The 23,217-nt window shown below is 36.7% G+C and overlaps 2 protein-coding genes across 2 annotated transcripts in view; one reads left to right on the top strand and one right to left on the bottom strand.

Annotated features, from left to right (window-relative positions):
- The window catches only part of ERp44 (Endoplasmic reticulum protein 44), a 157,127-nt gene that overhangs the window by 92,444 nt on the left and 41,466 nt on the right, over positions 1 to 23,217 (bottom strand). The window lies entirely within an intron of this gene.
- LOC136840903 (uncharacterized) overlaps positions 17,903 to 23,217 on the top strand; it is a 53,159-nt gene continuing 47,844 nt past the window's right edge. Inside the window, exon 1 of the mRNA XM_067107866.1 lies at positions 17,903 to 18,105. The gene's annotated coding sequence lies outside the window, so the exon portion shown is untranslated. The remainder of the gene's footprint in view (positions 18,106 to 23,217) is intronic.

The following is a 23,217-nucleotide window of genomic DNA, read 5'->3' as shown; positions in this document are numbered from 1 at the left end:
GTTTCGTGTAAATGAATTAAAATAGTAATAATTTGTTTGCCGTACAAGTCAAGTCAATTAAAGGATCTGACTGACTGTTTTTACTGTAAACCTCTCATACAATATACGTGTATAACTATAACCAGTCAGGTTTCGTTGGTAAGCAAGTCCATTCGCCGAAACATTTGAAAAACCTTAACGACCGTTCACTAGGTGTAACAAAACTGATCACACATCACCACAGGTGAAAAATAAGAGACGGGGTGTAGGTCCTGACCGGCTTCAACTTTATTTCCAAGCTACTGACGAAGGACTGATATATAGCATTAGAATTCACACACATATATACTAAAGAAACAGTACTGACGAACATACACAACCGTTTGAGACTACAGACCCACCCACAGACGGGTGTCAAGGTAGGAGTGCTTCAAAACTCATTTGGCTAAAAATCACAATATATTCTCAGGGGACAATACTGTGATTTTTAGCCAAATGAGTTCTGAAGGCCACTCCTACCTTGACACCCGCCTGTGGGTGGATTTGTAGTCTCAAACGGTTGTGTATGTTCGTCAGTACTGTTCCTGTAGTATATATATATGTGTGCCGTCTATTACTATGCATCAGTCCTTCGTCAATGGCTTGGAAATAAAGTCGAAACCGGTCAGGACCTACACCCCGTCTCTTATTTTTCACCTGTGGTGGTGTGTGATAAATGAATCTCGTACAAAGGCGATTATAATCAACAAAACAGATAGGTTCGCGTAAAATAAACTTCCTTGTAAAAAAAAAAAAAAATGTCACGTTATAAATCGTCAGACTCAGCTGCTCTTTCCCGCCCGGCTAACAGGTGGTTTCCAGCATGATTATAGTGATCTGGCGCCTGGGAGGTGCTGTTGTAAAATTGGAACTACGTTGACAATGAGCATCTAAATTAAATTTTTCTTTGTAACAATGATAGTTTTTTCAAATAAAAAAAAAAAACTGAACTTGCCGTCGTCCAGCCCGGGGCTAGCCTCCCTCACCACTGGCTTCTATGTGAGGATGAGACTTGCCGTATCGATCATCTCACAGAATACCGTCATTTTTTGACGGCATGGGTTCACTGTTTTGAAATCAAACAAAGTTGATGGAAGACAAATGGAAAATGAAACAGGCAGAGAAAGTGGATAACTGTAATCTACGAGTGGTTTGCGTACGATTATATATATATATATATATATATATATATATATATATATATATATATATATATATATATATATATATATATATATATATATATATATATATATATATATATAATCCTTGGCCCGACCTCTACAACGTGAACTATGACAACATGAAAAAAAGAATTCTGAGTATATATATATATATATATATATATATATATATATATATATATATATATATATATATATATATATATATATATATATATATAATATATAATCTTGTTTCCCTGCCCTCTACAATGTGAACTACGACAGCAGGATAAACAGAAGAATTCTGGGACAAACTTTGTGAATAAATTTCTATTTAAACATATGTGAGTTGGGATAAGCTTCTTTAAAAAAAAATTGTATTTTTGAACGGCATTGTCCAATAAATTTATATATACTGCTGCATCCACATTGTCAAAACTGACAGTATTGTAAGGGTGTCAAAACGATAATTGCCGACCCAAAAATAATTCCAGGAAAACGTAAGGTGCCGAAGAATTGTGCTGGCTAAAACAAATCTTTTGATGATGTGGGTAAGATGAACGCCAGCCATGTCTTTAAGAGAAACAAAACTCTCTAGATTCGTTACAGTACCTAACAAACTAGACTTACCCCTAGACTTATGGCATGGCAAATACTTGACATCCGTGACCGCATCCGGAGCAAACCAGAATGGTCAGGTAGTCAGAGGATCAAGCAGGAACCTGACATAGAGAATCTGACCATGTAAAATTCTGCTCTATAGTTTGTCCCTTCTGACTGTGAGGACAGTACTCCTCGTAATGCTTAAATAACTTAAGCGTATTGCTAACAATATACCAAGACTTAAAACACAACACAATAGCCTCATTCTATATTCATCTTCAAAGAACGTGACTCTTCTTTTCTCAAGTGTTTATTACCATTATTATTAGTAATAATAATATCATCACCAACATCACGGTAACAAGCCCTATTACTATTGTTGGGAACAGCATTACCATTATCATCTAAAATATTATCACCGTTAACATATCTACAATTGATTTATTAATCTTAAACAGTGGAACGGATACCAAAACGTATGCGTATGCCTATCAAAGCCAGCAAAAAAATAACAAAAAATAATCTTATCTAAGGCATCTAATTTAGAGCACAGTTGTTGAAGTCATTTGCAACACTTGGGATGGTTTTGAGGTACTCTTCTGTACTTTCTCATGCTGCCTAGCAGTAACGTTCCTTGTTATGAAGCCCAATGCTTCTTATTCTCTCTCCCTCTCTCTTTAATGCTATCTCGCGATAGCCTCCCTTCCTTTAAGAAGCCAGACGATTCTCTCTCTCTCTCTCTCTCTCTCTCTCTCTCTCTCTCTCTCTCTCTTTAATACTATCTTGCGATAACCTCCCTGCTTTCTCCTCTCTCTCTCTCTCTCTCTCTCTCTCTCTCTCTCTCTCTCTCTCTCTCTCTCCCGCTACCTCATGATAACCTCCTTTTTTTTTAATAGGCTGAACGATTCTGTCTCTCTCATACACACGTACACCTTCATGTTACCTTGTGATAATCTCCCTTCCTTCAAATTTCTGTTATCCAAAAAATGTTTAAGGACTTCAAATTTAGACTATAGATTGATTACTCTCTCTCTCTCTCTCTCTCTCTCTCTCTCTCTCTCTCTCTCTCTCTCTCTCTCTCTCTCTCTCTCTCTCAAAGGCCAGAGCGAGAGGAGAAAACATTGAATAACTTACAACAATAAGTTGTGAGACGCGGAAAAAAATTCAGACAAATCACCAACACAAGGTTTCGATGAAACAGAAAACCCAGCACTACGCACAACAGCTTTCCTTCCTACGCCGTGCGTATATCGGCATCCAGTGGCCCATCCCGTCAGCTTACGCACAAGAGAAAAAGACCCATTGACCGCCATCCATATTAAAGAAATATTCACGCATGAGATCAATTAATAATTTTAGAGCGAAACTCTCAATCCCAGTCGTTAACAATTTAATTATACTGGCCCAAGTGGGGGATTTACGCGGGGCGACAGGAACTGAATTGGTTTGGGGACTGGTGTCCTCTGATATTTATAAATACGCGTAATATTTATACGCAAGCGCACGCAAGCACACACGTTTATATATATATATATATATATATATATATATATATATATATATATATATATATATATATATATATATATATATAAAAATATATATATATATTATAAAAAATATATATATATATATATATATATATATATATATATATATATATATATATATATATATATATGTGTGTGTGTGTGTGTGCGCGCAACATGTGAAAGTCTAAGTATACCAATATACTGTATAGAAACTAATGTGTCCATGCCATTCATTATACCGCGTAAGTATAGTCAAAGATAACGTATCTGACGAAAAGATGAAAGAGATAAACGTGTTGTTGACAATTATTGCGTTGTTTTAGCGATAAAATTTCTGGGAGCCTTTGATATTAACTTAATATTTGGAATGGATCCACTTCTCATACCATTTCTGAAGACCTTCCTATCGGCCCTCAGATCACCTGGTGTATCAGGCAGGACCCTTTTTATACATCAGGTATATCTTCTACTATTTATGGATTATTATTATCTTTAAACAACAAACTAATCAGATGCATTATCGAGAGATCCAACAAAAATCACGGAATATTTCTCAAGTTAATATAACCAAGTAAATGACTCATTGAACTTATAATGAAAAGATCACAAATGAAATCATTCTGATCAGGAGTTCGCTCTGACCTGGCCACCATTCCGCCAACTAACCTCATGAACAACCCTCTTGCCTGTGTCTGGTCTTGGCAATACGTCACATCTGCTCCCCGGGTCACGTGGTCGAGGGGTCTAGTTGTGAGCTGGTCTTTTTGTGTTTCTTTGTTCATTTTCTTATTTAAATTTCAGTATATAGTCTGGAAATAAAGATATTCACGATATTGGCTGCTGTGACCGAACTGCTGCAACAACTGAAGACACAAGCGTTAATTATGTACCAACTGCTGATTGCTTGTTTTTTTTTTCATTGTTTTTCTGTGGCAGGCATGCAGTACTTACTACAGCTTCTGGAACTACATAACCAACAAACGAAGAGACGCGGTCACAGCCCAAGTCAGACTAGGCCCTGTCTATGCCCAGACAACCCTCGAAAGCCCCCACCCGGAGACGACAAGGGAAGCTAATACTCTTGCTAATGCCCGAAGGTCACGTGTCATTACTCTGTAAGTAGGCCAGGGTCATCTTCACTACTACACCCTCTACGCCCCTGCTGAGATGGGGAACGCCTTAATATCCTGTGCCCACACGGGGGTGTGACCATCCTTCCTTACTTAGCCAACCAGGAAGAAGATTCCGAAAGTGTCTCTGATGGTGAAACAGGAAGCTTGTGAGATCACGGATCATTGTTCGCTTATTAATTTACGACTGCATGTGGTCAGGAGTGGATTTACCCGGTGTTTTTGTCCAGGAAAGTGAAAAATTCACTTGCTAAAGCAACAGAGGATAAAATTAAATTCTCCCTACCCATATCCACTGCGTTGTTGGCCAAGTATCCCATGACCTCAGGCCCTGTGTGGCTACAGTTAAGAGGGAACCACACCGGACTCAAAAGGTAATAGGAACAGTGAACCTATTTTATTTATGCTCCAATAAGCAAGAGGACCCAATATCCTCTCTTCTTTTCATGGAGACTGGGATAGAGGCTATTTTAATCACCTTTCATTATTCACAATATGGAGGTTACTGTCAGAGGACGTTTTCCGGGATGCATATTATAGATACAAGTGCAGGAAATTGTAGACACTTAGTGAGTCTATTTTTCTCTCTCCCACAGGAAAAAATGACACCAAAGAGACATTTTACGGTTGAAAAAGAAAATATTTACAATTATAAAGAAAATACTGATAATCACTCTTGCAAGGGATTTTATATATCAAAACACCACAGGGAAGAAATGAAACACGGTTGTAGATCCTGACCGGCGTTGGTTTTATTGCTAACTAACCCATCTTCAGACGGCTTAGTTACCAATCAAGCCGACACTGGTCCGGATCTAAAACCGTGTTTCATTTCTTCCCCGCGGTGCTTGATATACAAAAATATGGATGAGTACATCTATTAACAATGGATCACTTTTTCTACAGTAAATTCTAGAAATATTTTGTAGCTGTCTTGCAGCTTCAAACACGTGATCGGACAGATGCGGGTCCCAGTACATACAGCTAAGACAGTGCCCTCATTCAATTATCTTCTGCCATACAAGCGCACGTTGTATACACTGTAGGTATGTGAATTCAATTGACTCTGTTGCCGAAGTCTGATTATATCTGGTTTCAGTTAACAGGTTTGGCGGATTTTTCTATTAACGCATACCTGCATTATCATGCTAAAAAAAAATATTTTGAGGGTCGTGAATCCCTTGGAAGAGGGGAAGTATGTACTTAGCCATTGCTGAAATAAGGCTTGCATTTAGCTGTTCCACGTGTAATCATACTGTATACAAAGTCACAACCTAACAGTAGGTTCAAAGTATCTTTCTCTGTATTACGTAGTTCAATAACATGCTAAAAAGTTAAGTATACCTTAGTTTAACCAGACCACTGAGCTGATTAACAGCTCTCCTAGGGCTGACCCGAAGGATTAAATTTACTTTGCGTGGCTAAGAACCAATTGGTTACCTAGCAACGGGACCTACAGCTTATTGTAGAATCCGAACAACATTATAGCGAGAAATGAATTTCTATCACCAGAAATAAATTCCTCTAGTTCTTCATTGGACGGTCGGAAAATCGAACGCGGGGCCAGCAGAGTGCTAGCTGAGAACGGTAGCCACCCGTCCAAAGCTAAATTGCATAAAACAGAATAAGGAAGGATTCACAGCGTCTCTCTTTTTATTTGTTCAACGTCCAAGCGTTTTTGTTCTAAATGCAACTGGTTTGACATCTCCATTTTTCCCTCTTTGCAAACAAATAAATAAACGACATCTATGTGTAACAAAAAATCAACAAACAAACACAAATAGAACAGCCATGATGAGACCGCTTCACTCCGCTGACTTCGGCCGAAGGAATTGAAATCCTAAGTTATTTTCCCACGACACTTACACAATTATGCCGGAATTCTAGGGAAAATACAAGAACACGCTCATAGCTGATCCGCTAACTCTATCATTACGTTATAGCTTCGCGTATCAGTTCGTACATCGACTGAAGTAAGTATGAAAAGTACATCTTCGTGAGTTGCAAGAAATTAATGAGTATACAGTATCAACAAAATATTATGATTTGTCTCAGAATTTCAAATTAGATTTTATTATTATTATTATTATTATTATTATTATTATTATTATTATTATTATTATTATTATTATTATTATTCACTCTGTGCATACAATCTTACGAAACTAATTTAACTAAGAAGCCAACAACGTAGAAGCCATTAAAAAAATACTCTCCCTCCCACAAAAAAAATCAAAGGGTAAAATAAAACAAATTCATCAAGAAAAAATAACTGTCAACTAAAAGCAAAGCTAAATAAACTGTCATAAGAATATGCAGCTGTTTTAACTGTTGCGTTGTAGCCAATATTCAACTCAATAGCCTCATCTGGGTAGTCACATCGAAAATTGAAATCAAAACAAATACATAATTTGCAGCGCAAACATGAATAACTTTAGTATGGTTTGCGAAAGATGCATGGGCTTCGTGGCAATATTGCATTCAACCTCTAGTTCATTCAAGTTATAATCATCCACAAGACTTGTTAGTTTTCTCTTCTATACCGACTTCTCGAATCGAGGGCCATCCGGTGGCGATTATAAAGAACGACTTAACAAAAAGAAAAGAATTAGATCGACTCGTTTCCGTTAAAATGATAAGACTTGCCTTGACAGTTCATGAGTACGATGCTCATATGAACAAGAGCGCCGGGCCGTTGCCCTTTCGAGTGAGACAGTACGTCTGCCTTCGAGAAAGAGACAGAATTGTTTCCTATTATAGAATTGCTGAAGCTAAAAAGAGAAACACTAACCCCTTTTCTAAGGTGAAAAAAGAAAAAGATTTTACGATCTGAACCACATTCTTACTGAAACTTCTCTCTACAAAAGCTAAGTTAAAAGTCAATTTGGGCCCTTGTTAATGTGAGACAATGTTAGAATCAACAGTATCACTTTTAATTATAACCAGACAATAAAAAATAAAGTTGAGTTTCGTCACCCTTTATGAGGACTAAGTCAATTATTTTTTAATACACTTTTACGAAACATAGATCTACTTTTGCTCATATTCTGAGCTATACAAAAGAGAGCTTTCAAACTAATCCCATTTATGAAGAACAAGAAATCGATCTTTACCCCATCTACTGAAAACCGAGAAAAAACCTAGCTTGATATATATTTATGAAAGCTAACTAAAAAAAATCGCCTTCAACCCATTTTGTGAAAACTGCGATAGAGATGCTTCGATTCTGAGACATTTCTACGGAATATAAATAACATATCGACCCAAGGCCCCTTTTATTGTAGATGTATAAAAATTATGATCTTCCTTTGAGAGATACACAGGATTCTTTCTTATCATCCTCCTTTCGTAGGAAGTTTGATTTTTCTGATATCCCCACTCTCATGCGAAGGCCGACGGGACAAGCCAAGGAACTAAAGAAACTATTCCAAAGCTTGACAGCAGAAGGAAAGCGACAGTTACTGAACGCAAATACCCTGGGATTGCTAATCTTCGCAGAGGAAATGTGGCATGTGGTGACCAGTCCCGTGTCCCATAAGCACACTACAGGCACATATATTACTGTACTGTGACTTCATATTAAAACCTCTTATATGAATAGATTGTGGCCGCACGATGCCCCACTTATTATAAGTTAACTATAACTCAATTACTTACCATCGTCACACTGCAGGCCCGTCAAAAGTCACTTGGCTTTAGCAGTCTTAAAAAAAATAATAGGCCATGCCAAGATAATGTATTGAAAATGAAGGGTATTACCTTAAAGGAAATTCGAGAAGACATGGTCAGCGCACTCAATGAGGACTCACCTACGGTACCTATCTAACGTCAAATCAAGTTGGCTGCCGAATTCAAGGTCAGGAACAGCACTATGATGACCCCAAGTCAGGACATCCAAATCCTCAGTTTCTACGAACAAGTGAATATTACTCATCCACTGATTTTAAATGAAAGTTTTGACTATCAAACAGCCAACCGTTAGGGCATCCGTACTGGCTTCGTGTATACTATTTCGACTAATATCTGCAAGGTGGTTACCATGAATGTGAAACCACCAGGCCATTACAGTCTTTTTCCCAGGATGATTCCTGGAATTTCTACAGGAGATAAGTAACACAGGAGAAGACATGAATTAAAAAATTCAAACTGCATTAAAGATTCTAAGCAAACCATGGAATCACAATGGTTCTGTCTCCAAAAAATTCTAGCAAGTGCATCTATGGGCAAGCTGATGGCAATGTCACAATGAACTATTTGGAAAATGACTGGACCAATAAAGGGGAATATGACAAATCAGAACTGTGATAGTTGTAAAAAATCAGTCAAGCAGAAATACAGGGGGAAAGCAATAGTTCAAATGGCAGAGGCTGATAAAGCCAACTGTGATTGAATTTTCACCTCTGGTCTCGCTACCCAAATCAAGTAACGTTTGGCGCGTAACTGATCCCAAAATCAAGTAACGTCTGGCGCGTAACTGTTCCCAAAACTGAAACCTGCAGAGGAGTGCCTGGAGGCCCAAAATTCAAATTTACTTTCGGGACGACTTAAAAACAATGTAAAAACTGTTTTTCTCGTTTTATTTCACGGGTTGAGCCGAGAACTTGTTCAACAACCCACACAGGTCAACTGCAGCGTCCAATTACATTTTTAGTATCTTGGAACGACCCGTCTCTCTTGGATAATTCAACATTATCTCTGTTATGCAGGAAGCCCAATGACCAGCTTTTATTTGATTTTATTTATCCAACTATGACCGAGCATTATTTAGGTAACTATCCTTTTTCGGTCTCTCGATCACAAAAAAAAAAAAAAAAATCGTTCACTTTCACTGAATAGTAAAATACTTTATTCTGAAGAGAATACTTTTGCTTGTTCTTACTTGGAAAATTATCCAGCAAACCTCGATAGGGTTCATTCTTTAAATTATTAACCGAGTTTCGATGCTGTTTACAAGCATTACCTAAAATATTACTTCGTCAAGGACAACTTCAAGGAATCCTTTTCTTTATCTCAAATTCCCATATTCAAATTTTTGCCTTGATTTTAAAGCTGCATTCCAAACCTCAGTAGAAGCTTCCACGGTATTTAATTCCTTTAACGCATCAACTCACTCTAAACAGTTCTAGGAAGAGTACAGGTTCCCTCACTACATTCCCCTCCCTCCACAACACCTCTCACCCCACCCTTTCCTCCCATGGGCAATCAGCCTCCACCCACACCAAGATGCCACCACCAGGATCCATGTACTTTGATAACGGTCTATTTCGGGAATGCTTGCTACGCCTCCTCGATAGGGGCCATTAACTCTGAGAAGGAAAGGTCATTATCTCTATTCTCGCATAAAGGCATTTGCGAACAATGGACATGCGTAGAATTACATCCGATTCGAAATGGAATGGGAGAATGAGCAAGTCGTTTTGAGACTTTCGATTTATAATTAATTTTAGAGAACGAAAACCTTTGATCTTATATGGGGGTCGAAATTACTGGCAACTAAATGCCCTTAGTATAGCAAACACCAAATGAAAGGGGCGAAATACAGTCGGGCAGGAAACCATTTCCACAGACGTGAAAGACCAATTTAGAAGGAATGTCAGAGGAATCAAAGAAAATGATGATAACAGATCAGTATCAACATTTGAAACTCAAAAAACACCACACACTGGAGAACAGTGGACTGTAGTTGGGTTTTAATGTCTCCACACTCAAGAGGGAGCATGGCGCTCCGAAACTTGATGTGCTTTAGAATATATTTGTTCTCCAAATTGTGGTTTCTTTTATGAATCAAAGAAAACCCGGGGCTGGGAAAGCTTTCTAGATCTTGGAGGCTGAAAGGATGAAACCAAACATAAGAGCAACCAGCTAGGTGACCGATGACCTCAACTAGATAAATGTGGGGGAAGGTGACCTGGTCTTCTGATTTTGACAGTATCTTATTAAGTAAAATTTTGAAAAAAAAAAAATAGAGTCAACGTCGGCAGAGATATAATGAATCACAGCATCGATCGGATTTTTTGGAACATTCTTCAAGCAATTTTCTGTTTCCCAAATCAGTATCAACCCCTTATCTTTTTATTTTTGAAGGTGCTGGTAAATTCTTAACAAATTTATTGGTTTTTTCAACATCATTCAAATTACAAGCTCTCTCGTAAGTCGAACATAAAGCAGCGAATTTCCAGGCTAAGTTCATTCATTTTTTGCAATCTTAAATCCAACTGACTTATATCCTAAAATCAAATAACACCGCAATTCTGTAAATTGTAAATATTTAGTATTAATTACAGAAGGACTTGGTAGTCTGTACAAACTATGTACACAGACAGGTCAGCAGTTCACATTCACAAAATACACTCAAGCGCATGCGTAAACCCGACTGCAACATCATAGATTAAACGACATCACGCAATAAAGTGATAACGAAATAAAATCAAGTAAGTCTAAAAGGAAACACGTGACATCAAGCATGCGACAGACTGGTATGGTCTAGTCTTTTAAGTACTCAAAGGTACGCAGTCCTAAACAAGAACACCACCGCCCACCCACGCACCATCAAGGATGTTAGCTCTTCTTTTTTATCTTCTCACTTCTTTCTTATGTTCTAGTATTTATTAGTGTAAAATATACGTTCTTTTAATGTTTTCATGCAGTCTTCTTCCTTTTCAGCTAAACAGTAAATTACTGTACAGTCGTATGTATGCCTTACATTGCTTTTTCTTCTTGCCAAAAATTCTTATTTTCAAATTTCTTGAAAATGGATATAAAATTATAAAAAATTTTTTCATAAAATGAAGAATAAAACCCAGGACAGGACTGTCCTTGTTCTCATAACAAACAGTTGGATTGGAAATGATCACCTGTGCTCTATCAAAGGGTGATGAGTATACATCCCGCAGTTCCTTTGAGCGAAACAATGCTTCATATTCACGGCTTAGTCAGTGGCACTTAACGAATGTCACCTGCATAACAACAACATGAAAAAAACATCAATAACCAGACTTTCCTACTAATTCAACCATTCTGTCCGCTATACTCCGCACACTTGTCTTCGAGGTAAACAAAACAAAAAATGGATGTTTTTATTACTCTTTAGTTCCCTACAATAAAAGTACGCTCTTTCTTCATGAAGAATTCTTATTTAACTAAATAGTTTTTCTCCTTGCATGCAAAAACCCTATATAATAGGCCTTTTACCGAGAGCCTTTATGTGCGACGTTTTCTTATCATAGTTGTCAGCTAACTGGTCAAAAAGAACTCGTCCAATGACAACCATACACAACAAAGAATTAGAAATAAAATTGTACATTAAGGTTTTAATCTAATACTTATTATATTTCAATCCTGCGTGCTTTATAAATTTGTTATAAGAACAACATTGTTATAAGAACAACATTGTTATAAGAACAATTTTGAAAGAGGTATAGTCGCTCTTTTGACGGCACAGGGCCCTCAACCCAGACCCGCTCTTCCGACCAATGAGGCGAGTCACCGAGTCTCTATAGGGATTCTAAAGGACGCAGAAAATCCAACAGCAAGTACCCAAACAAACACTTTCGTAATAAGAATATAAGTCGCTTCAATAATCCAACTCGTTCTATAATCTGTACACCCCTTTCCTCAGCTAAAAGGAACCATCGAGGCTTTCCTGGTAGAGCAGATTAGAAAGGAGATTGATCGTCTGTGTACAGTACAGTTTCTCTGGTGCTGACAGGCAGGACGACAACAGATTCGTAAGGAATCGTCATGGAACCAATACGCATCCATGGCGCGAGTGCCAGCAAACACCATCTATCAAGGGATGATGTATCTACATCCCGCAGTTCCTTTATGAGCGAAACAACACGTCATATTCAGTGCTTAGTCAGTGGCACTTGAAAACAGGGGGCCGATTTCCGCAATGAACCATCTGAATCCGAACCACTACTGACGCACGCGGAAATCTGAATTGAGGGGTCATTTTGCCCACCATTTCTGGATGGCATTTGTCTCTGTGTGTTTATTGCACAATTTTCAGCATTATGTGATCGGCATAATTTTCTGGCAATGCGGTGAAAAGGGGTTTAATCAACTTGAATAATTTGTGCTTATACAAGGAATAATAATTGTGCGATTTGCTTAAAATGGAAAAATGGATATTAAGCATTTTTTTCTGAAATAAATAACAATTTATTTTCGAAAAGTTTACTTTGTACTGAAAATAATTATATATAAAGCAATTACAAGAAAATATGTGCAAGTCTGAGACAATTTCTTTCCGTTTAGGCAATCATAAGAAGCACTCAATTCCGCCAGGGAACCGACTGATTATATGATAAAGTTGGAACTCTAACCGTATCTATTTGAGAATGAATTAATCCCCAGTCAATATGGCACTGTTGGCACTGAGTGAGAAAATAATCGGTAAGTAGTGGAAAAACACAACAAAACTAAAGCAGTGTAAAGAAATAACAAAAATAATAAAAAGATAAAGCCGTAGGGAGGAATAAACTAACGAGTCGAATTAAAAAAACCATTGTGGAAATGGACATAAAGATAAGTATGGGGGTATGAAAAAAAGAATAAAGGAATAAAAACAAAGGTAAAAAAAAAAACAAAAAATTAAAATGACAGGGAATGAAGATATAGTAGGGGCTAAGAAAATAAATATCTAGGGAAAGATAGTGAGAATGAAGTAGGTGAATGTACAAATGGTAAAGTATACATAATACATACATGAGGCCGTTTTTGCTCTTCTATCCCTCTACACTGATAAAAGACTAAAATAGCATATATTAAATCGAATATATATTTCAAATGTTTGTGCGCATGCGTGCATTTCCTCCCAAACAATTGCGCCTGATATGACCAGTCGCAAAATGGCCTACAATGCAACTTGTCAAGGGGAATTTCATACATTACAGACAGCAAGGCCGTCACTTTCTATCTCCTGTTTTCCTAATGCCGTCTTTGAAATCATTACTTTTTTAATGAGAACCGTGCCAGATACTGTATTTTGTATTGTAGAGAAGACTCCTTACAATTTGACTAATTTTAAAATTAATGTGAAAGATCCCAAGAATTAAAAGATATGTACAGAGTAACCATAAATGGCCCAGAACTGTTCCTAATGGAGTCATATTGGGCTTAATAAAACGCTGCTTGATTTCTCTAGAAATGTTGTCTTTCGTGTCTTAATTTAAAAGCTTTCCAATACATTTATATAGCATTCTGTTGCCTAATGCACTGAGCTACAGAGGCGCAGTCAGTACAAATATGTATTTGATAATGTTAATGTGTAAATGGCATGCAGTTAATTGATGCATATTAGATAAGAACACAAGATTAAGTGAAAGATTAGTTTATTTTTTGGAAATTGTTTTTGAATATGTTATTATCCAAAAACAATTTCCAAAGACATAAACTGTTTTTTCTTCATTTAATCTTGCGTTCTTATTTAATATGCATCAATTAACTGCATGTCATTTACACATTAACATGATCAAATACATATTTGTACTGACTGCGCCACTGCAGCTCAGAGCATTAGGCAACAGAATGCTATATAAATGTATTGGAAAGCCATTCAAATCAAGACACGAAGACAACATTTCTAGAGAAATCAAGCAGCGTTTTATTAAGCCCAATATGACTCCATTAAGAACAGTTCTGGGCCATTTGTAGTTACTCTTCAGCCTACACTACGCCTGACATATTTGCTAGTTACGCCTCCAATAAAACAAAACAGTATATATCAAAATAATCTCGACACTTCAGAGAAAGAGGAAACTATAAGTAATGAGCTGAGGAAACTAAATATATTCATTATCCGATACCAAACACGAGATGTTTTTAAGGCTTTATGAGTCTTAAAAACATCATGTAGTAATAAATAATCGGATAATGCTTTGCTTCCATTGTACCGTTTACGTATTGTCTTCCGCGTACACTTACACACACACACACACATAAACACACACATCATATATATATATACACTATATATTATATACAGTATATATATATGTACACATGTATAGATATATGTATATATATACATACAGTATATATATATATATATATATATATATATATATATATATATATATATATATGTATATATATATCTGTTAAATCTTCTTTCAAAACGAATCTCCAACTGTCTGCCTCCCCAATATCCTCCTTTTGTTGCTCTGCTTATACTTCCAAAAATATGATTAATTCTTAGCGAGAAAATATGCCGTCCTTATTCTTGTTTAAAACTAAAGTACTTTTTTACTAATTTTTTAGATAAATCCAAATCATGTATGTTGTATTACCTAAGTAATTTTTTACTAATTTTTTTTAGATAAATCCAAATCATGTATGTTGCATTACCTAAGATAAATCTCTTAGAGTTCATAGCTAACCTTGTGGGACAAAAGGGTAAAATGTTTCCATCCAGTCTTGAAATATCGACGATAAAAATAAGTTCAGGTATGATTGACTGCGAGTTAAAATCCAGTGGCTGTTTCACTTCTGTGAAAACCTTATTTTTTTATGGAAACTGCATCTTAACTGTTTTCTGGCAAAACAGGAGACACAGTTAAGTTCCCTGTATCCAAGCATGAAGTCATAATCTCTTGAACTTAATATCTGAGCTCCTTGGTGGTGACATTTTCACCTAGTTTATTTTCCCTCATTTAAATTGCACACGGACGTAAAGATAAAACCATACGGGTTATTAATAATTTGGTTCAAAATTTATTGCTTATTATTTTTCTCTAAAATGATGCTGACATCATGCATGAGCAATTGAGAATACTACAGTGAACAAAGAACAATTCTGTTGTGTCCATATTAGTTTATAAATCACATTCACTTGTGCATAAATGATGTACATAGTATTTGGAACACTATTAATTATGTCAATATCTAATCCAATTTGTAACGATTTAAGATCCTAAGAAGTTTCTATGGAATGATACAGATGGGCGTCTGAAGCCCACTTCATTTATGCCTCTTGAAAATTCTTTGATGTAACATTCATGGACAGCGAGTTCTCTTTAGGCGAGGCTAACATGCATGCATTTAAAAATGAAGTATTTGATCATTCCAGGAAAAAATAATACGATTATTTATAGTCAGTGCGGAAGAAGAGTGGCCATGGACCGAGCTGGATCACCCCATCCCGACCCCGTAGCAGTATGCAAAGGTTTTCACAGCAATGTACCATCCTTCTCGAGGGCACTTTGTGCCCCTCTGATACTTGTAGGTGCTGTGGGACCCACTGACTAGCAAGTCATGGCCTGCTTAACCACAACCTCTCAAGCTGTAACAGATGTCACTAACTGCAGTCCTTATGAGCACAAAGAGATATATGAATAAATTAAACTTCATTTACAGGTTGGATAATGTGTTTATAACACCCAACAATTTTCCAAGAATGTGAAGCAAAAAAAGGTTGCCTACATGCACTTAGGCTGAAAAATTGTTAGGATATGCATTGGCATATGAATTCCTAATACCTAATTATTCTAGGTCACTTGATTCCCTTAGAGTATCCTAATGCCTAATTATTCTATGTCTACTGCTCTCCATAGAGTAAACTGTGGCTATAATGGCTCTCCAAGTGCACCTGACCGAATGAGAGCCGGACGTCATGACAGCAAGACAGGAAAGAGTATATAATGAACAAACATCAAGCAAAGGGAATGACAATGCTATAAAGGCACCTGCATGAAAATATGGAAAACTTCAAGTTTTATTATTCCGATAGCAATGAAAGCTGAACAATAGTTTTTACCAAGAAGATAGACTAATAATAATAATAATAATAATAATAATAATAATAATAATAATAATAATAATAATAATAATTAATAATAATAAATAATTAATTAAAAGCCATCTGGATGTCGTTGAGTTTATATTGCAGTTTCCCAATCGAGAGACTGAAAAAGAAAAACTGCAATATAAACTCAATGGCATCCAGACGGCCATTCTCCTTAATGAAGTTTGTTTGAAAGAAGCTCTCCTTCAGAAATAATAATAATAATAATAATAATAATAATAATAATAATAATAACTCGTTCATTTACCTCGTACAAACCTGAAAACAGTATCATCCACAGTAGCCACAACAAGAAACATACCAACTTCAGGAACTGGACGCGACGCGTACCAAACATGAACTATGTGAACTAGGAAGTAAAAGCAGGAAGCAAGACAGTCAAAGAACGGGAAGAAGGAAGAACGGACTGGTGGCTGACGACCCGAAAGCAGGAAGGAGCTGTTATAGGAAGGCGAAATTGGTCACCTCTTTACAGCTTTCGTTACGTCAGACTTGGAAAACTGGAGCGCCTAAGAAAATGGCTTTTGAGATTGTTTTTTTTTTTCACAGTGGGAGAAAGTTCAACGGACGCCAAGAAAAAGCGATATTATTAAAATGCTCTCATGATGAGAATGAAATAAAAAAGATTAAAGAGAACACATGAGCAAAACATGATATATTAGCTGCTACAATAAGTACGTTGAATAGAAATTACAAGCAAAAGTTGCTTAACATATATAATATAAAACACAATAAGGAATTTGGACCAAAAAATTAAACCTAAATATATGGAAACTGTCGACGACTTCTGCTGGAGAAAATAAAACACGTGTTATATTTAAACGCAAAAATGAAAACGGAAACTTAGGCGACACCTACTGAAGACCGAGAAGGAACGACCAAATAGCAAAGATGGTCAAATGGTAAACTGATAAATCTCTGAAAGTCAAGAAACGCAAATACTCGTGTGATGAAATTCTGAAAGTAAGTAAATGTACTTGAATATCAACAACAACAAAAAATATAACCATTATATATCTAATAAAATCGCGGAAAAACTAAAAGCATTTTGTATCAGCTGAAAGGGCCGAATCCAATAATTGTCCTTTCACAGGCTTTCAATCTTGTATGTAAGTGCATTCTAAATTAACTACATGACTCATATTTGGTGACAGCGTGCAAAAGTGCAATGGTACGTAGGAAACCGAAACTGACTGTGAATATAGCCATAAAGGAAGTACAAGCTGCACTCCCCATTGGCCTGTCAAGCATCTTGCTTGATGGATCTGGCAATGGACCTGTTATCATTGTCATTACCATACGGTAGGGGAAGTAGACGAGAGGAGGGGGGAGGAAGAAGAGTAAGAGGAGGAGGGTGAGGAGGGGGTGCTTCACCCCTTCCAAGGTCATACCCACATACTGAGTGTCAATAATCATTTGAGGGATGAAATACCAGCCCTGCCTTACAACCTCCTAACTTTCTCTTCCCGTCGTGAAACTTTAGGGGCCATTATCCAGAGGAACGGCACCGGAGCTTCGACCCTATGGTTTAGGCCTAGGCTTTCGTTGTTCCCCTCGATCCGGAGTGAGATATGTAAAAAAGCCCTCATGGCAGAGGTGTGACATGGCGACCTCCCGGGGTCCTTCAGAAGACACGACAACCCCGCCTCCAGAAGACTTGGACGCCACTCCTCGACGGGACATCGCCGAAGGCGCACGCACACGACAAAAACAGTGTTCCTGAAGGTTGAATAGTGTTCCCGAAGGTTGATATCAGCCCAGCTGCAGGTTCGTCCTCCGGAGAGGCATAAGACTGAGATACAGCTGAAGAAGATTCACTGGCGTGACCTTCCTCCACTGAGAGAGAGCAGGTAAGTTTCCCTTCCGAATTGGAAATAGTGATATGTACTTGCGCATGAACGTATAAAAGCTTAAAAATGTAGTGCACTTCCTGTAAATGAACATAAGTAGGCTACTCCTTCTACGCACACCTATTTATGGGCACATGTAAGCCTGACACTGCGCATATATGCAATATACAAACAAGCATACCCACAGATATATATATATATATATATATATATATATATATATATATATATATATATATATATATATATATACATACATATATATATATATATATATATATATATATATACATACATACATACATATATATACACTATATATATATATATATATATATATATATATATATATATATATATATATATATATATATATATATATATATATATATATATATATATATATATATACATATATATATACATATATATATAAGCAGTGTGGGTATATTAATGAATGAATGAGTCAGTGGTACCACTGAACATTACTGTTCATGGAGTAAGCGCAACTTGGTCCCCTCAAGAGGACTGAATGGTCGTTACTGTCTCTGTACTGAAGTAGCACCCATTAACGTAACTACCTGGGGAAGATATACTCACAAACATATATTGTACACGCGCGCGCACACACACACATACATACATACATATATATATACATATATATATACACAGTATATACATACATATATATATATATATATATATATATATATATATATATATATATGTGTGTGTATGTGTGTGTGTGTGTGTGAGTATTATATTGAAATACTGTCTGTTTTTACATAATAAACAGAAATTATATTGATATACTTTGTCTGTTTTATATAATAAACAGAAATTATACATATATTTTGGGTTATATATAAATAATGTATATATATATAATCTACTGTATTTATATAACATATATATGTATATATTTATGTAGTGTTTTATACGTTTTTACTTTGGGTTTCCCATATAATACTGTAATGTGATATATGAAAACTTGAGAAAAAAAACTGCCTCTAAATAGAGTATAACAGAATAATCCCTTGCAAGGAGAAAATTTAAAGACAAAAAATATAAGGGGTACAAGACTTTCACATATCGAAACTTGCCCAGAGACGGTAATCATATAGCAAGATGATAACTAACAAATCGAGAGATATGGTAGAGGTTAACAGTAAAGTAATCATACACTAAGCGTCTGCTAAGTGGACAACTTGAATAACAGGAAACCAGTTACGTAGGTTAAATAAAACGGGAACATCTGAATTGGCCACATATAAATCTTAAAACAGTCTTATTGTTTAGTTATTTATTAATTGTTTAAAGTGATTGTATACTCAGACCGTCTGAATTTCGAGTTTTCGCGAAACCCATGAAGGAATTAAGCCTGAAGAGAGGACTAGTTTAATATGAAAGCCACTTCGAGACAAGGATCTCGTACTCCAAGAGTATTTAATCGTATCATCCTATGTGGAATGACCATAATCCCAGAGATATACTGTAGATGAATTTTGTTAAATGTACGGTGTGAATGTTATGTGAACTGGCTGATGGTTACAGATGAGAAAATTAGCGATGAAACCGATTTGAAAGAGTTGTCGATATTTAGAAAATATTCTGTAAGTATCTGTAAGATAATATTAAATGAAATGTTAGAGTAATTGCATAGGCAACAGTGTCAAGGATGGTGATGCTTAAGAAATGAAAAGTATGGTGTTAACCAGTAAAAGTATTAGAGTAAGAGGCCATAAGTACAGCGGTTACTTCAAATTTTATTAAAATAGGTGGGGCATTGTTTAATGAAATAGGTTATACAAGAAAGGCAGCAGGAACACTGCAGAATCTAAAGCTGGGGAAGACTAAAGAAAGATAAATGTTCAGTCAAAAAAGGGAAGTATGGTTGTTGAAAGTGTGACTGAAAACCTGGCAAATCTTGGAAAGATCTGTTAGTAAACTTTAAGCTGAATTCCATGGAGTGAAATATCAGATTATGAAAAATATGTTGTGGTAGGTAACAGCTGAAGTAATGGACTGGAGTTTGCTAATCTGGTTTAGTCTAGTTTAGAAAACAGAAGAAGGTCGACTGGCGATAAGTCTGTATATATGGGAAAATCTGGTAGCAAGAAAGGAATAAAATAAAAAAAAATAAGCCTCGGATGACTTAATGAAAGAAGGGTGAAAAAGAAGGGCTTTAGTATCCCAGAAAGCGCAAGAGTTTGTGCAAGACAGAACTGACTAGTGTATCGTGTGAAAGATGAACCAACATTTATTAATACACGAAGCAGTTAGGAGGCTATAGAGGGATTTATGTTAAGCCTCACCATTGACTTAGCAACTGCAGTATGAAAGAGACAAACTCTTGAGAGTGTGTATGTGTGTGTGTGTGTGTTTGTGTATCTGTGTAAGTGTGATACAGCGAGAGTGATTGGGGAATGAGGGGGAGGGAGGGATGACGGAGGCGAAGAAGGAAGGGCTGGAGGAAGAGAGTTATAAAGGTGAATAATCTCCCCCTTTCACTTTCAACCGGGCATGAGCCACGAAGACCAGACTCCTGTTAGGAAATGACATCGTAGAGGCACTCACTAAATGCATCATCGAAGAGATTGACTCACCTTCAGAGAGTTCAAGCGACGAAAAAAAAAATACGGTTAAAACATAATTAAATTCACTCCAGTCTTCTCTTTTTTGCTTCAAAGATGTGCATTTTGTTGTTTGGTTGATTTATTATCTAACAAATGGTCCTTAAACGAACGTGTGAAGAACATGAAAAACAACAAAGACAATAACAAGTAAGATATGCGCCAAGGTTTCTTCGGTGCAATCGAGTTTTTTGTACATCGTAAAATCAAGGCCACCGAAAATAGATCTATCTTTCGGTGGTCTCAGTATAGTGCTGTGTGAGCCACGGCCCATGAAACTTTAACCACGGGCCGGTGGTGGCATGTCCTATATTGTCGCCAAATGCAAGATTATGGCTAACTTTAACCTTAAATAAAAACTATTGAGGCTAGAAGGCTGCAATTTGGTATGTCTGATAACTGGAGGGTGGATGATCAAGATACCAATTTGCAGCCCTCTAGCCGCAGTAGTATTTAAGATCTGAGGGCGGACGGACTGACAAAGCCGGCACAATAGTTTTCTTTTACAGAAAAGTAAAAATGGAAAGTTTTTGCACATCACGTACTTTGTCCCTTAGACGCTTTATCTTGGGCAAAGATTGATTTTTCTTTTCGCTTATCTAGTGACTACGGATGCAGAATCGAAGAAATAAACTGATTATCTAATTATACATTTTTACTGACAGAGCAGCATTAGCAATTATATTTAGCAGTCTGCCTCTTCAGGCTTCGCGCTTCCAACCTTTAAGATGAATAATAATATCCGTCTTGATACAAAGCGCTTACCGACAACTGATGATGGACAATCTCAATTGAACCCTAAACCGTATTATCAGACTCTGGATGAAGTGCAACTATGACTGACCGGGTGTTCCAGTCGTTTACTATGATGATATTGCTTAAATTTACTGCTATGGACTAGTGCTTTAGTTTTTTTTATTTGTATCGCTGCTTGTGTATGCATCCATTTATCTACTTATCTCCATTCTTCACGTTTCCCCCCTTCTGCCCAATTGGACATTCTATTTTGCTGAATTTTATATAACAAGTTTATGGTCTTGCAAGACTGCATGATGTAAGTATTTGCATAATAATAATAATAATAATAAAAATTTACGTGCACTTTCATCTCGCCCAGTCTTGCCAGAAATAAAAAATAGATCGAACATGATAAAAAAGGGTAGTCGATGACCTCTGATGTTAAAACGCTGGCGTATTACAAATCAAAGGCACACGGGCCTTTAAATGTCTATAGAATGGAATATAAAATTTAGACCAGAGGCCAGGCGCTGGGACCTATGAGGTCATTCAGCGCTGAAATAGAAACTGAGAGCAAGAAGGTTTGAAAGGTGTAACAGGAGGAAAACCTCGCAGTTGCTCTACGAAACAGTTCTTAGGAGAGGGTGGAAAGTAAGATGGAAGAAAGAAAATATGAACGGAGGTACAGTAAAAGAAATGGAATGGACTGCAGCTAGGGGCCGAGGGGACGCTGCAACGAACATTAAGTAATGCCTACAGTGCACTGCGTTAGGTACACCGACGGCACGACCGCCCCCCTCCTCCCCCGCCTTACGGGATTTAAATGTTTCTAGAACTTAATTTAAAACGACGGAGAGCAACAAGTCATTGCAAGTTCCGCTTGAATACTGTGTTAGTGGCACAGCACATCAAGCAAACTGAACAATACCTTCACTTACGACTTTTCCTCCTTTTATCTAAGAACGATAACGCAACTGCCAATAAGCAACTGATAGACAGATGAATTTCAAAGGAGCACTAACTGCAAAATAAAAGGAATATCGTAAGACGCCAAAAGCGAGTGAAAGGGCGGAAGGGGAATTGTTTTTCCAAGGATTTCATATTGAGTAAAATGAAAACAAAAAAGTGCGTAAAGTTAACGACTTGAATAAAACAGTAGCTATCATTACAACATATATTATTAAAATTTTAATAAAAATTAAAAAATATCAATAAAAAAATTACAACTTTCGCAGCTTTAAGGAATCCTGTCAAATATAATCTCATTATTTTAATTTTGTGAATATTCTTTTAAATTCGTGAAAATTGAAATCGAAAAGATATTAGTTTAAAGTTGCCGTTAAGACAATGTCATGAGACTAACTATTTTATTATCTTTGTTAGCATAACGGAGGAACTGTTTCTCGTAACAGTCGACATAACAGAAAACGTGGGATCGAACAGAGCCAAGGACCCGGTGTAATCACTCGGTCAGCTGGGCGCCATGATTTTTGTTGTGGTGAGCCTCCTAAATTGTATAATTTTAAAACTTGCACTGTCAAGTGCTTTTGTGCAAACTTCCAAATTTACTATGATATCAACAGGTTTTGTTGAGAGAGAGAGAGAGAGAGAGAGAGAGAGAGAGAGAGAGAGAGAGAGAGAGAGAGAGAGAGAGAGATTTAACTGGCATTACAGAGATGGATGAGCTAATATCCAAAATCGATGCAGAGACTAAATTCAAGTGGCCTTATATATATAT

This window comes from Macrobrachium rosenbergii, chromosome 8 (assembly GCF_040412425.1).
Source record: "Macrobrachium rosenbergii isolate ZJJX-2024 chromosome 8, ASM4041242v1, whole genome shotgun sequence".
In the NCBI taxonomy this organism is placed as follows: domain Eukaryota; kingdom Metazoa; phylum Arthropoda; class Malacostraca; order Decapoda; family Palaemonidae; genus Macrobrachium; species Macrobrachium rosenbergii.
Note: the sequence above shows the minus strand (reverse complement) of the source record. Positions and strands in the feature narration are given on the sequence as shown.